General features: G+C 36.7%; 1 long non-coding RNA gene across 1 annotated transcript; it reads right to left on the bottom strand.

The window, feature by feature from the left end:
• Positions 1 to 4,248: 4,248 nt before the first annotated feature.
• Positions 4,249 to 16,723, bottom strand: LOC113238971. The gene is made up of 3 exons (XR_003311149.1): positions 16,550 to 16,723; positions 16,264 to 16,443; positions 4,249 to 5,096 (listed from the first exon to the last, which is right to left on the bottom strand). It is a non-coding gene; the product is annotated as an uncharacterized LOC113238971 (long non-coding RNA).
• Between the last annotated feature and the right edge of the window lie 685 nt (positions 16,724 to 17,408).

The raw sequence follows: 17,408 nt of genomic DNA, 5'->3' as shown, positions 1-17,408 counted from the left end.
TTTATTCTTATACCTCCGACTTTGAATGAGAGTCTCTTTATTTATCTATTTCTCTTTTATGCCATTTCTCGCAGTTATGTCTCTCGCACTTTTATTCTACATAGCATTTCTTTCTTGCATTCATCTCATTCATTCTTTGGCGGGTGGGATTTTCCGCGTCCTACTAGTGGTCTATTTTATAGATTCCGGGAAAGGGGTAATAATTTTACATTCTTATTTATTTCTATAACAGTATTTAATTTTTTCTTACAGCCTATTGATCTACTTATTCCTAAGTTTTCTTTATTTCATTCACATTTTTCTTTTACTGTAAATTTTTTACAAAGTTCTGACTCTAATTTGTTACATTGTTTTATATGTAATGCGTTCTTTAGCACTTATACAATCCTTAACATTTTCTTGTAGACTATAGTTTTTCTTACGTTATTATTTACATTTTGCTTATTAGGTACCTATGTATATGTTACATTAAATATTGTACCAAATATTGGCAAACATATTTTCCTTAACTATTATTATTTCTATTCATAACACTCTTTCCCATTTTAATACAATACTCTGTAAAGACTTCTCTATATTTACTCATTACGATGCTACCTAAGTTATTTATAGCCATCTTGGACTTCATTTAGCTCTCGATATCGTGCCTTTCAGTAGCAAAAATAGGACATTCCAATATAACATGGGGAACGGTTTCTGCAGTACCTGGGTCACATAGGCACGATGGGTTCTCCTTGCACCTGAAACGGCTCAGGTACTCTGAGAACCCACCACAATAAGAGAAGACGCCCGAAAGCTTGATTTCTTTTGACACGCCAATGTCGACCCGGCTCATGCTCAGGCGCGAGACGTCGTATTTTAATTTGCGCGTTATTACCATCGCGCTGGTTTTGTGAGGCGCAAACTTCAATTTATTCGCGACACTCAACTCCCGAACGTACTGGAGGGCGGCATGGGCGCGTCTCTCGACTTCAGCTGCTGTCTCGCCATCGAAAACTAACGCCACATCGTCGGCAAATGCTTGGGCATATTCGTCTCTTCTCTCAAGCCCTTTCAGGAGCGGATTCAGTAACAGATTCCAGAGTATTGGACCACCGATCGATCCCTGTACACTTAGGTGTAGTATAGCCACTTGTTAACCATAACTATTATGTATTTACCTATAATATACCCATGTACTTGAATCGATGAGTAGTATTAAATGTTACATCAAACCAAACGATCGTGTTTTCTATTGCCTCTCGGTCTCATCCTTATATGGCGACCCTGACAGGATCTCGCGACAATGCGAGATCGGTTTTCAAGTAAAGAGCGAATGTGAACAGATTTTGAATTATAAAAAAAATAAATAATTTAAGTGAAGTAGTTCAAAATCAGTATTTAAATGATTTAAACGAAGTGATTGAACAGCAAGTTTGAAAGTATTCTCCACCATGGGTAAGACATATACAAAGGAAGACAACATCATAGTCCAAAACGCAGTTGGAGACGGTAACAACTCTGCCAAGGTGTGCGATTTCAATGGGCAATTGACAACAAACGTCGTGTTGCTGATAATAGTCATTGTGTCCATCCTGGTTGCCCTGTTTGTGGGCTTCAAGAAATATACGGCATATCAGAAAAAGAGAATGCAGAGGCAAGTTACAGAATTTGCTTTGAGGTCAAACGTGTTCCGTTTTTATATAACAAAAAAAATAAAGCGAATAAACAGCGTAGTGCTATAAATCGGAACTAGTGAAGTATGTTATTTGCTCATTATATAAACTATAATTTTAACAAAATTATGCCTAATTAATCGTGTAACCAATGACACTATACTATTAATTTAGATAAGTAAGACATAAATATGCAAGTTAAGAACTATATATGGTTACTAATATAGATAAAATATACGAAAAATTGCTTAAAATTAAAAGTAATTTGGTAAAGTTAGCCACGGAAAAGAGAACAAAGGAAAAATTTAATGAAAAATTGTCAGAAGCAAATTTATTGTTTGAGAAATTTGGCAAGGAAGCAAAAATAGTTAATCAACAAGTTCAGAATAAACAAATAAAGACAGATAGATACAAATAATTATTACTTATATTGTTTAAATACAAAAAATTAAGCACGAACAGTGACATTTTATTTTAATTTTTCCTATTGTTCAGTTTTTGTGTTTGACCCATAATCAAGCCAAAAACTGTTTTACAAGATTTATGGTCACAAAAGGTTGACTGAGACGAGCACGTCAATCAAATTACACCAGATGAATGATCTGAATTAAATAACAATTTCAGTTCACTTTCTAATTTACAAATGCCCCGACGAATAATCTGCTAATCTCCCAATGTCAGAGAAACGCATTCATTCAGCGACGTATCACAGCGAGCCTACGCCGCTTGTGTTTGCATTCGCTGTAAAGATGAGAATGATAACGGAACCTTCAGGCTGTTGCATGGGAAACGAAAGGTCGCTAACTAATGTATACCGGGCACCGCACATCGTTTGTACGATGGTGGTGCGACAATGGCGTAGTTTTAGCATGGCTCAAATCAAACACAAATAAATCAAAAACTTTTGTAGCTAATCGCTTTGGAGAAATTAATGAAATAACCGAGTCATCCGCCTGGAGATATGTTCCTTCAGTTTTTAATTTAGCTGATCTAATTTCTCTTGTTGTCACTGCCAGTCAGCTTCAAGACCTGGAATTATGGTGGTCAGGTCCTAGTTATTTATGCACTGTAAATAACTGCGTACGCTGCCATCGTGTCCAACCTAAAGCGCTATGCCCAAAAATGGGTAATCTACCGCCTCAGCGACTATTCCTGACTTTTCTTTTACGTCTGTGGGCTTAGACTATGCCGACCCCTTTTTAATTGTAAATAGAAAGGGCCATGATGCTAAATTAATAAATGGTATTTATGCTTATTTGTTTGTGCGAAATATAAATGCATTCGCTTAGAAGCTGTGAGTGCTCTATCCAAAGACACTTTTATCATGACTTTCAGACGATTTGTTTCTCGTAGAGGAAAGTCAATGATACAAATGTGATAACGGCCGTAATTTTGTTGCAGTTGATAAAGAATTGTCAAATTTTTTAAAACAATTTTTTTAATACGTAGCTTTGTCTGAATTTGCGACCCCAAGAAGGCGTAAAGTGCAATTTTATTCCTGCATACTCTCCTCACTTCGGCGGAATCTGGGAATCCTGTGTAAAATCTGCCAAATTCCGTTTAAGACGAGTTATGAGCAATTCTCACTTAACCTATAAAGAATTGTCCACGTTATGCGCAAATGGAGGCAGTTTTGAACAGTTGTCTCTCGTATCCCCTATCCTATTCTCTTAACGACTTCCTCTATCTCTCACCAGGGCACTTTCTCGTAAGGCGACCGTTACCTGCGCTACCCACTCGTACCTTGGAGGAACGTGCTGATACTTCTCTAGCACGTTACGCACGGCTTGAGAAGATTCATCACATTTTACACGAACTCCAAAAAAGAAGAAAATGGAAGACAAAGCTGACAACCAAAGATTAAAGATTGGCGATTTAGAGCTCGTTCAAGAAGATGACGTTCCACCACTCTGTTAGCGTCTCGGTCGAGTCCATAGGCTATTTCCGGGTTTCGATGGTATTTTGCAGGTTGCTGAAATTAACACAACGAGAGGAAGTGTGCGACGTCTGTTGGTTCGCCTGTGTCTGCTGCACCCTGCTCCAAGTCAGCGCTGAAAAGGAACCTTTCAGCGAAGGAGGAAGATGTCGCGGCCCCATTAACTCCACTCATGACATCCACACTCAATGTATCTGATCATTACCCGGCCCTACGTGCAGCTCAAAAATGCAACAGCGCCTATAGTTTGAAGTAGACAATTTTTATTAGCACATGTTTGCTATTTGTTCTTTGTCAGGCGTGGTCTGGCATTTTTGTACGTAAGGTGTGACCGAATGAAGTGGTGGCTTCATTCGGCTTTAGCCGTCCATATAGTAAAGTTGTTACCGCACAGCTTTGGTCTTTTATTAACGAAATATTAGGCACATTATGTTCCTGAAACAAATCTTCATAGCAACAAAAATAAAAATTAAGCAGTCATGTCAGCACATTTCAACTTTTGGAAGTTATTTAGTACACAACCCTTCCCAATGACATATGAATGCTTTCCATTGCATTGGAACCGTGACGGTCAATCGGCCAATTACGACTGTACCTGCACTATGTCTTACGCTAATTAGGTATAATAGGAAACAAAAAGTCGGGTACATTTAGAAGATTTATTCAAATAAAAATGCGTAATAAGGACGTAATAGATATAGCTAGTACAAACTTTATGAATTATGAGCACCGTTTGTTAATACTATACAAGAAGTTTCAATAAAATTTGTATAAATGATAAGACAGTTCGTGGAGTTTGCATTTTTTAATCCAAGAAATTAAGCTGGTTTCATTTTTGATCAAAACATGAATATGTACAGTCAACAGCACATCGAAATACACATTGACGCATCGTGTTCCGTTGCACTGGAGGCGATTTTTGAACAAAAATGTGTAGTCTGATGCGCTGTTGTCCGTACAGGACGGTGGCGCCATCGGACGCTTCCTATAATGACACATAAAACTGTAAACAACGCGTGCAGGAGTAGGCGGCTTGTTGTGCCAACGGTATAAATGCAGCGCGCAGCGGAGCAGTGACACGGTGCATATGTTCTAACATATGTTCACCTAGCTGTGAAGCTTGTCCTAAACTAGTTCGGATAATTCATTCTAGATAATTAATTATAATCTGTAAAAATTACAGACTAATAAAACAGGGTTGATTTAAGTAACTTCGTATTTTAATTCAACATATTCGTTCCCCTTTCCAACATACACGTTATAGATATAATATAGGTATAGAGAACGCATCGCTGGATTAGATTCAGGCTTAACGGTGTGGCTGTTGTGATTAGAAACGACATTGTCCAGTGTAGCCATGTGTCGTGTGTTGGTTATATACCTATACATATTAATAAGTAGACCCATGTCGTCCACGGAGAGCAAGCACAATGGCTTAATTTTTTTGGTACAAGGGTGCTTGCACCTGGTGTGTCACGATGGTCAATCAGGCAGCCGTCACTTTCCTGTAATCGCAAAAATATGTCGTATTTTAATCAAACTACAATGAAATCGCACCCCTCATGGAAGAATGGTATAAGGCTAATGAAGGTGATTCGCCTACCGAACATCGCCCTGTGTTAATTTAATCTTTTAAAAATAGCTACTTTAAATTTTTCAAGTCTATGTATTTTTGTAAGTGTTCATAATTATTCAATTCGCCACGAAAACTGTTATCTCTGTGAAATACCTAGTACTTGTAAGGGATTTTAGTGCTTAACATCGGTTACAAATTCACTTTGTACGTATTAAAACTGTGTGTGCCTTCGATTACGAAAGGATGATAAATAACATCATTTCGTAATTTATTCCTGTATAATCAGTGTGTGAAGTGCAAATAATTGGAACAACAGGATTACAAGTGTTTTTGACAAGGAGACTGGTTGCACCCGTCGTTTTTAAATAACATCTTGCTAATAATACCCACTTCGTCGCAACTTGTTTACACCGAATAAACAACCGACTCCGAAATCTATACAGTTATTTTGCCAGTACAAGATGTGTACGCATTGGTCTAGCGGTATAGTAGGCGGACTCAGAGCTCACCGCCTGCGGCTGCGGTTCGCATCTCTGCTACCAAAGTGGGAAGTAAGTATTTATTTTGAAATATTTTTTATTATTCTACTTGTTTTTTTATTTTCATTTATTTTCCTCTATAGCGTTAGTATTTATTTTTAATTTTTTTTTATTATTCTATTTGTTTTTATACGTTCTGTATACGATTTATACGCCCTATAAGTTCGGACACTTTTTAGCGCGGACCCGACGTCCATATAATTGTAAGTCAATGATAGCGTTATATTAATTTTATTTTATCAATAGTAATATAACAGTCCAAGAACACCTCACAAACATACAACACACTGAAACTGTCTCCTTTTGCTTGAGTTTTGTCAAACAAATGCCGGAGACAACGCACATACCTCCACACACACTCCATTAAATATTTTTATTTGGATTACGTTACGTTATTATATATTGTTCGATTGCACTGGAGATTTATCACAGATAGACTAATCTTTAGTTTATTACTAATACGTATGTTAGTAGCTATTGATAAAACACATTAACTGTACATAAATACCTAGTTGCAAGTCTCAACCTACTTCAACCATTTGAAGTAGACATTGACATAAAGACATACACATTATATACACAAAGCTCACGTCTCTGAGTCAAAGTGAACAATCTATTAAATATAATATATACATAGGAGTTATTTTTTTATTTTCCTTTTAGCATTTCTGTGGATACATTTTAATATTATTTTTAATTAGGATTTGTATGTTTTACGTAAAAAATAATCAGACAAACCTGGTTAATTAAAATTATCTTTTATATGTATTAAGGATTACAAATTATTAGACAATAGCTCTTATTTTGTGTTAGTAGTAACTTTGTAATTGAAGAGGCCTGTGTCAAGGGTATATAGTATCGACAATATATTAGCCGATAGAGTTACAAGAATTGGAGAGGATGTGGTCTATATTTTTCTGTATCCAATGAAGCAATAAATATTTTCGACGTAACTTTACTTATGCCATTCTTCCATGAGGAGTGCGAAATGTGTTTTTAAGGATTTCGATTTTTCATATTGATTATTAAGAGTCAGACATAGTAATGGTTCAACTTGTTTACAGGTCACCACGTATGCGGTAATTTCATTCTGGAACATGTCTTTAAAAATGAACCTTCCTTCAGCGAATAGAGGTCATTGTACGAGAAACAGCAGTGAGTCGCATCGAATACCTTTCTCATCAAGAGTCATCGTCTGTCTTTAAACATTAGATCAACATAATCTCTGAATCTAGGAAAAAAGACAGTATTGTTCCCATCTTGAAATTCATTACCTCCCCAAGTTAACTATGTTCGCATCTAATTCGACTATATTTTATTCTGAAAAGTTACTGAAGCAACGCTGATTGACAAACTGACATTGAAAACAAAAGAACAATATCTGTCTGAGTCATAGATTTAGTATATAAGTACCCACAGATCGGCTCTGAAGTATTTGAGGCGAAACCAAAACAAAAATACATCGGTGAGTGTGTCATGTGCATGTGGGCAAGATAAATAGTGTTAAGCCGTGCACTGACTCGATGATATCGATTAACATATTACAACATCATTTCACTTCGTCGTATGCACCAAAATAATTATGATTCTCGCGTGAGCGACGGAGATGCCAATAGAATAGGGCAACCCGATTTCGAATACTGAAGTGAAGTACCAGTGTTACAGTCTTACCGCAAAACGCACAGACGTTAATTAACTAGTTGATTAATGATTCAATAAAAAAATCGTACGCATTAATTAATTAAAAACGTAAGCATTCGTACCAAGCACGTGGGCTTTCTTTTAAACCATTAAGAGAATTATACAGATTGTACACTTTGTCAGTATACCGTCGTCATAACCAAGAGGCTGTTTATCACACACTTTACCATTCAAAAATGCAGTCTCTACATCCATTTGATGCACATGTAAGTTAAATTGGCAACAGTACGAGAAAAGTAGTTTCAAAATTTGCATCCTAGCAACAGGTGAATACGTATCATGAACATTGGTGGTTTGTTATCATCAACATGGTAGCAGAGCTTTTGACTAAGAAATGAAAAACAAATAAGTAAAATGAGTAAAACCAATTTTTGGCGGAACGGATTACGCAAATTGGAAAATTCGACTATTGAAATTTCTTCAATTTAAGAAATGTAAGGAAGTAGTTATTAGAATAAAAATGGAAAGAGATGACGCTACTCAGTGGGATGAAAAGAATGTGCAAGATACAAATTATATGTACAGCGCGATTACCAATCAACAGTTGGAATATATCAGCGAGCTAGAGTCAGCATACAAAATTATTTTAAAATTTAACGAAATGTATTTAAAGTAATCTACAGCGTTACAGATCGTGTGCAGAAATAATTTAGAAAGTATGAAGCTAGCGAAATATTCGGATACTAATATTTTCTTCGATGAATTCGAACGATGTGTCAACGATTAAAAAAGGCCGGCGCCATGATATATTAAACTATATGTTAAAAGCAATGCCCGGAAATTACAGTTGCATTGGCGATTTAATAGATGTTTTGCCAGAAAAAGAAAGAACCGTAGAATATTTAAAAAGTAAAATAAGAATGAAGAAAATCCAAAATGTAGGCGAAGAAATGCCAAGTATCTCGAACTAACTAACTAACTAAGTCAAAGTGGTATCGGAGAATAAGCGTACATGTTTTACTTGCGGAAAAGTTCAGGGCATATCTAAAGAGATTGTTGGAACAGAAATCGCGGTCGCGGACGCGGACATTATGCTCGAAGTTGTGGTCATGAACGTGGCCACTACAATTTTGCACCAAATAGAGGTAAAGGCAATTACTATAACATGGAATATTATAAAAAGAGCTTCTACACATGTATTGTGAACAATTCGACGATTAGTGAAGATGTTCCAATTAAGGCAGGACAAAGAAATTGGCTTTTAAACAATGGATGTACAGACCATATAATAAATACTCACGAATATTTCGACAATTATGTGACATTAAAAGAACCAATAAACGTAAGGGTTGGAGATGGAAGAGTATTGAAAGCGACAAAGGTTGGAAGCATTACAACTTACTTTCTTGTTTATAGGAACAAAAACAAAGTGATAATAAACAAAGTATTTTATGTAAAAGAGATGAAAGCTAACTTGTTAAGTTACTCGAAAATAACGGATAATCACAAAATAGTTTCGACAGGATGTTCATCGAAAGTATATAACATGAATAGAGAATTGATAGCAATTGAGAAGAAAGATGGTAGATTTTACAAAGTAAGCAGTTTTATCTGTAAGAAAATAGGCGCAAATGCAGCAAACTGTAGTATGACATTGAAAGAAAAGCTTCACCGAACATTTGGTCATATAAACTTCTATTATCTTGACATAATGTGTAAAAACCAAATATTAGAGGGATTACCTAAACAAATAGAAACGGATTATATGAAGTGTGCTATTTGCGTCGAAAACAAGATGCACAATTTGCCATTTAACAACAACAGGACGAAAGCAGAAGATATATTATATATTGTACACACGGATGTTAACGGACGACATAGAACTACAGTATACCAAGGAGAAAAATATTTTTTGACATTTATAGACGATTATAGCAAGTTAGCGAGAGTATATTGTATTCAATCCAAGGAACAAATTTATAAATGATTCATAGAACACGTTAATCAAATACACAATATTACAGGGAAAATGATCCAAGACATACGATGTGACAACGGAAAGGAGTACATAAATAGTAGAATATTTCATTTCGCAAGAGAAAAAGAAATAATAAGCAAACCTTGCCCAGCATATGTTCATGAATTAAATGGTACAGCGGAAAGATATAATAGATCGATAATGGATATGGCACGATGTCTTATGGCTGAAGCAAAGGTTGGCAGACGTTATTGGCCAGAAGCTGTCAATACCGCCGCTTATTTAAAAAATCGTATAATGACAAATATCTAAGAAAGAAAAACACCATTTGAAATAGCTTTTCATGAGAAACCAACTGCAAAATACTTGAGAATGTACGGTACTAAAGTCTATGTAAGAGTACCTGAAGAAAGACGAACGTCAAAATAAGACAAAAGGTACTAGGATATGCAGATGTTGGGTACAAAGTATTGATCGATAATAGAGTTGTCGTTGCAAGACCCGTGGATATAATTGAGGAAGATGTTAAGCTTATTGCTTTTGATGATAATGAAGAGGAAAATAAAAAAGATGGGAAGATACACTATATGAAATTGAAACAGAAGACTCGGTACCTAATAATAGTGGTAAAGAAGCGATAATGAATAATGAGAAGATAACTTCTAAGAGACAAATTAAAGCGCCACATCGATTTAATGAAGAATTTGGCTACTACTGTATGACCATTAATTACTGTGACGCGATGGTGCCAAATACTTTTTAGGAGGCGACTACGTGTGATGAGGCTAAACAATGGAAAGAGGCTATGAACCGTGAGATGAACAGTCTAGTGAAAAATAATACTTGGACTCTAGTAAATGAACCATGGGAAAAAGAGGTACTAGATTTAAAATGGGTGTACAAGAAGAAATCGGCTGGTCTTTATAAAGCCAGGTTAGTGGTAAAAGGTTTTCAACAAGCCGCGCTCTGCTACCATGTTTGGAATGGCGAAGAAGACGATAATATATATTCACCAGAACAGAAATAGAACAACCACATATTTAGACGATGGAGAAAAAAACAGAAAAAAATGCTTGTCATCGTACAGCTATAAACAAAACTAAGCGGCCAGTATAAATCTATGATTTATGGGTATAGAACCTCAACAACTTCAAAACGCAAAATTGGTTATTATTGTTCGACCAATGATTAAACCTAATTTAAAAACTAAAGATATTACCTGTGGTTGCTCTCATGCACTAAAAATCGCTGTAAATTTTCTGTAGCACAAGTCGAATGTAACTAAACTACTCACCACGCAAATCACTCGATCACGCACGTCCGCGGCTCTCACATATATTCTGAAGACCGAACAATAAACATGTCTCTTTAAATCAACGCATTTCATTCTACCATCTACGTCAATCCTTTTTAATAATATGAGAAATTATCCATAAATAATTTAAGTATTCCAAGCGATATTTGTTTAGCTAATCCTTATTTCCACACGCCATCGTCAGTGGATTTAATAATAGGAACAGATGTTTTCTGGGACCTACTGGGGCTGCAAAAAATCAATTTAGGTGAGGGTAAACCAATACTGTTTGAATCTAGGCTAGGGTGGCTAGTTTCAGGTCCGTTGATTAATAGTGGCCAAGTATCGTGTTCACCGTCAGTTACAGTTAACATTGCAAGTTGTAATGTCAGTTCTTCACACGATCCCACATCCGAAGATGACATTCAAAATCTCTTATCGCGTTTCAGGGAATTGGAAGAAGTACCCAATCAGTCATCTTCATATTCTGATAAACAAACTAAGTGTGAAGAACATTTTGTCCAAAACACTACTAAACTAGAAGAGGTCGGTTTTGTGTTAGGATACCACTCAAACAATCAACATTGACTTCTATCTATTGAACGAGGATCCAAAAATCAGCCAGCTTTGAAAACTCTTTATTGCGATTTTATGAAAGAGTATATTTCATGGACACATGTCTGAATGTTACATTAATTAAAAACAACTGTTAATATTTATTCCACATGACGGTGTGCTACGTGAGGACAGCATAACAACAAAATTAAGAGCTGTGTATAATTTTTCTATTTAATTTATTTATTTATTTGTATTCAGGTTACAAACACCCATAAATACATACCTTACAGACTAACATACATAGCAATACAATAAAGCACTCATATAATATATATCTTAAGGAATAACATACATACAATATAATAAAACACTATTTCTAACTAATCTACACGAATTGCCAGCAGTCTTACAACTTCGGAAATTTCACCCAACAACTTACAAATGGTAGGCCCAGTTGTACAAGACGACTTATTGTCTATACTTCTTTGATTCACACAACATAAATACGTTCTCTCAGCAGATGTAGAAAAAATGTATAGGCAGGTGATCGTACACCCTGACGATAGATACTTACAAAGAATAGTATGGCGAGAGAATTCTTCAGAGCCTATCAAAACCTATGAACTAAACACTGACATGTAATGCCGCAAGTGCACCATTTTTAGCAACTCTGTGCTTAAAGCAAGTTGGTTTGGGTTGTAAGGATGAGAGGATTGCTGACATTATACTCCATGATTTATATGTCGACGATCTGCTCACAGGCGGGGATATAATATCATACGTCACTAACATCCGCCGAAAGGTCACTACTGAGTTGGCTTTTGTTGGTTTTGTCAGACCAAGTCACAAGTTCATCGGTAAATTTAAACATGGGTTCAAATGAGTCAAGTAAACCGTTGGGTCTTAACTGGCTAACAGATTCTGATGTGCTCTGTTTTTCAATAAGTAACATGTCATAGTCAAATAATGTAACAAAGCTAGAAGTTCTGTCAGTAACATCCCGAATTTTCGACCCTCTAGGTCTATTAACTCCATGTGTCACTCTAATCAAAGTAATAATGCAAAAACTTTGTTGCACAATTTATCATGAGGCGACTATTTACCGCTAGATGTCGCTAAGACATGGAAAGGTATTGTCGAACGGTTATTTATTTTGAATAGTTTACGCATCCCACACCTAGTTCTATGTAACTCTTGGCAGGTGGTAGAATTACTAATATATATAATTATTGTGTGATGCGTGTAAGTATGTAAGGTGTATTAATAAGAATAACGAAGGTTTGGTGCGTTTACTTACAGCAAAAAGCAGAGTGGCTCCCATTAAGCTAACTACAATTCCTCGGCTCGAGCTTTGTGCAGCCTTGGTTGGAGTGAAGCTGTATGAAAAAGTTATTGATTCACTTGGCGTACTAATTCAAAGTAAGTACATTTTGGAGCGATTCTACAATAGAGCTGGGGTGGTTGAAAATGATGCCAAGTAAGCTGCAACCTTTTGTACGTAATCGGGTAGCAGAAACAGTCGAAAAAACTAACGCTAATTGTACCTGGAGACATGTTCCCACACATCTTAATCCCGCCGACCTTGTGTCTCTGGAAATTGGAGTAAGTGAAACTCAAAAGTGTAATTTATGGTGGTCCGGACCTAATTTCTAAGTCAAAGTCAAAGTCAAAGATTATTTATTCCATAGGTAAAATAAATTTACACTTGAAAACGTCACGTTTAAGCTATTGCTCGTTCACTACGCTGACCTCCCTGAGAAGAACGAGCAAGAAACTCTAGGGATTGCTCTTTTTAAATAAACTTAAATGCTATGGAATACACTTTGAATCAAATTTGTGTGGATTCTGGAGCCGTGTCGTCTTTCTATACATCTTTATCTAACACGTAGTCTTCAATTTTGTAATATGATTTTTCGATCAAAATATTTTTAATGTAGTTTTTAATGTAAAAACGTATACAGTTCCCCATAAAAGAGTCGTTTACCTTGGTTAAACGAAATCGTGGTACCATGACTTTGGACTTAGCTCTAAGGTTAATATTATGGATATCTTCTTTCTTATTGAAATTATGTATATTTTTACGGGCATATAAAATATTTGAGTAAATTTACTGTGATGCCACAGTCATGATACCAGTCTCCTTAAACTTTTCTCTGAGAGAAACCCGAGAGCCTAGACGGTACACAGAACGAATCGCTCGTTTTTGCAATACAAATATGGTTTGAATATCTGCCGCTTTACCCGACATGAGAATCCCGTAGGACATTATACTATGGAAGTAACCACAGTAAACTAGTCTAGCAGTACTAACATCGGTAAGCTCACGTATTCTGCGGACTGCGTATGCAGCGGAGCTTAATCTGCTGGCCAGGGAAAATATATGTGGAAACTTGAAGTTTACTATCTAAGGTCACTCCCAAGAAGACTGCTTTATTAACAAGGCCATACTTTTCTCCGTTTATTTCTATGCTTGAACTAGTCAATTTTACGTTAGGTAATTCAAATTTAACACATTTTGTCTTCTTGGCACTAAGCAATAAGTTGTTAGCATTAAACCAATAAACTACCTTAGAGAGGGTATCATTAATATGATCATAGTTTATGTCGAGTCTGTCTGTTTTAAAAATCAAGGATGTGTCATTAGCAAACAACACTATTTCGCAGTGATCCTTAACAAAGAATGGCAAATCATTAATATAAATCAGAAATAAGAAAGGTCGAAGTATTCAGCCCTGCTATATATTCTTGAACCACGATACAAGATAGTGGCCTACCTGTCCAACCACAGTAGAGCTAAATCTGAAACTAAAACTGAGATTTCTTTATTAAATACCTCTGAGACTCCGATACTTCTAATTGACTTTAATCTTTTTTCAAACCTCTCTCGCGACTTAAACGTACAGTGGCATACGTGTTATGATTTATAAATATTTGTAAAAAACAACCACCGATTAATTTACATCTTAGTGAGGACGAATTGCAAAACGCGTTAAACTTAATTGTGAAACTGTCTCAAGTAGAGTCCTGTTTCCTGAGAATGAAATGTTAATTAAAAATCAATGCTTACCGAAAGGAAGTCCACTAACTAAACTCAGCGTGTTTTTAGGCAAAAATAAATTAGTTGGCATGTATAAGGGATACATACTGGCCTTCCAGGTGGTTGTAACCTGGCTAAATCATGTTTTCATCGTCGTATCGCTTGTAGTCGCATTACAGCTAAACCGATTAATCCCAATATGGGAAATTTACCAGAACAACGAGTGGCCTCGGGTGGTCATCCCTTCGCATGTATTGGGGTTGATTACACAGGAACCATAATGTCAGCGTCTCGACAAAGTCGTGGCTGCAGACTTGTAAAAGTTTATATTTTACTCTTTGTTTACTTTACAACGAAACAGTCCACATTGAGTCGGTGGGTGACTTAACCAGTGAAAACTATTTGTCAGGACTTCGTCTTTTTTTTTTATACATGACAGGCAAATGTCTCCACTCCACCTGATGTTAAGTGGAAAGTGGTATCCAAACGCGAAGGAACCTATTTGTCGTAGAGGTAAACCTACGCGTATATATTCTGACAGCGGAACCTCATTTGTTGGCACTTACAATGAACTCGGTAAATTTTTGAAGGCAAAAGGAAATAGCAGTTCGTTATCTGGTGACATTGCCGCTGAAGGAGTTAACTTCATTTTTATTCCTCCTTATGCTCCATATTTCGGTGGTCTTTGGGAGGCAGTTATCAAATCAGTGAAATATCATTTAAAGAGACGAGTGGGAAATTGTCATTTAACATATGAGGAACTATATACATCACTGGCTCAAATTGAAGCTCTTCTTAACTCGCGCCCTCTCACGCCATTGTCGTCTGATCCTAATGACCTTCTGCCACTGACGCCTGGACATTTCCTGATAGGACGTCCATTCACATCCTTGCCTGTGCCGTCTTATGAAACTGTTTTGTCACTCACTTGAAGCGATATGAACGAATAGAGACGCCACATCAACACTTCTGGTCGAGTGAATAAAGAGTACATCTCCGAACTACAGCAGCGAATTAAATAGAGGTCTTCAAATGCTGTTGTAATACGCCTTGTTATAATAAAAGAAAACAATCTACCGCCACTGAAATGACGATTAGGCCGAATCTCAGCTGTCTACCCAGGCCATGATGGAATTAGTCGTGTGGCAGAAATCGAAACTACAAATGGAACCATCTGACATGCATTCAGTAAAATATGCCCACTGCCATTAAATGAAGATTCTGGTTAAAAGATTGCATTTAAACGCCCGGGGATGTTTATATTTAGAAAATCAGGAATGCATGTTTTTATTTGCAAACCTGAAGAATGCCTTTTCAATAATAACGTTGCAATATACATTGCAAGTAATTGCTCGCACAACTCATCAGGCGCTAGTTTTGAGGGTGATTTTAATTTTTAAGCTTTATTGCTCGGTATAAATTACATTCGCTTTTACAGCTCCAATTTCTGAATTTTCATTTTCCTGCTTAAACACTCATCTTTACAGAGTAGTTGATATATATGTGAGGCTCGAAAGTTGTGTCAGCGTAGAGTAAACTGGCGTTTCGTGGTCTCTGCCTACCTGTGCTATGGGACATGGGCGTGAACTTATGTATTTATGTATTAACCAATACAATACAATGCATAATTAAGTAATAACCCGTCCCCACAGTCACAGTTACGCACCTACGAGTAGGTTGCTCACTGACATCACAGTCCTCCAACAGAACTCACAACATAATTCTTTTGTTATGTTTCACAAGTTGCGGCGGTTTAAGAATTATCATTGCATTAATTTGAATTGAATTTAGTTGAGTTGAGTTGAGTTGAGTTCAATTGAGTTGAATGGGTTTGTATTGAATAAGTAGCTTACTGAACCAACTGAACAATGAGCGCCTTGTGCAGCGACTCAGGGAATGCGTACGTAGGCCTGCCGCCGCGGCGTAAACGATTTCGTGTGCTATGATAACCTAAGTAATTGTTACGAAGTACAAATTCATTTATTAGCACGACAACGCTATCAAAGAAAAGAACAAAATTATCTAAAGACCTTCTTCCTCGTTACTTACATAAAGAAATATTTATTGTTTGGTAGTCTCATATTTTTTTCTTTTATTTCAGTATAACGGCACGATTAGTATGTTTCTATTGAACATCTACAGCGGGTGTCAGCACAGACTGTGTACTCTACGGTCAGAAGCGCCACATTCATCGTGGCTCACGCAGTTCTAAAGCCTCGCTGCGCAATCCTGAAAAATCCACCAGTATTAAAAGAGTATCTCCAGAAACCAGTTGTTTTATTTAAATAAGTTTCAGTTGCACATGCTTATGCAAAATGGAATAAGTCATACTCACGCCTCGCAGTGCCTCTCGACCATACAATTTGCTCGAATGAAGTTGCACCGGCACCACGCCGACGCCGACGCCGTCGCCGTTGCCGTCGCCGTCGCCAGCGTGTGTTGCAATTAAATCTATTTTTTTTGGGGTTTTTGTTTAGGTTTTTCTTTGGGTTTTTCTTTGGGTTTTTCTTTGGGTTTTTCTTTGGGTTTTTCTTTGGATTTTTCTTTGGGTTTTTCTTTGGATTTTTCTTTGGATTTTTCTTTAGGTTTGTCTTTTTGTTTGTCTTTGGATTTTTCTTTGGACTTTTCTTTGGCCTTTTCTTCAGGATTCAAACCAACGCACTGGAGGCAGCGACAGCACGGACAAAGGTCGCTGCGTATACAATCAGGAATATGGATTACAAAATCTCCTTGTTGCAAACCTTGTTCAGCATTACAGCAACCATATAACAATACCTAAGGGTATATTGTAAGCGTAAGGTTTTATTAAGTCGACACTGGGAAAGCAAAAGGCCTAACAGACCATTTTCGGGCAAATTAACTTATACACCTACATAGTTGAAAACAGCGAATTTTTTTCAGGTTTCAGGGCGATCTAAGGACTTTTTGGTCTGTTAGACGTTTTGCAAAAATAGAGGGCCTAACAGACCAGAATTTTGCGACATTTCATTACACTGTGTTATTAGACAACACTTGGCATATTGGGCTGTTAGTTGCTTTTGTGGTCGGTACTTTAGTGTGTTAGTTTTTTTACCTGACCCTAAATGAAGCTTCAGTGCACGTTAGGCCCTTTCTTATTATTCTAGTTTATATAAAACTGCGTCGGCCATTAAGACGAGCTGGCTAATAATAAAGACCTATTTATGAATGGTCAG

The sequence above is a fragment of the Hyposmocoma kahamanoa genome, unplaced genomic scaffold (assembly GCF_003589595.1).
Source record: "Hyposmocoma kahamanoa isolate Upper Pololo Valley unplaced genomic scaffold, ASM358959v1 98972, whole genome shotgun sequence".
NCBI lineage: Eukaryota > Metazoa > Arthropoda > Insecta > Lepidoptera > Cosmopterigidae > Hyposmocoma > Hyposmocoma kahamanoa.
Note: the sequence above shows the minus strand (reverse complement) of the source record. Positions and strands in the feature narration are given on the sequence as shown.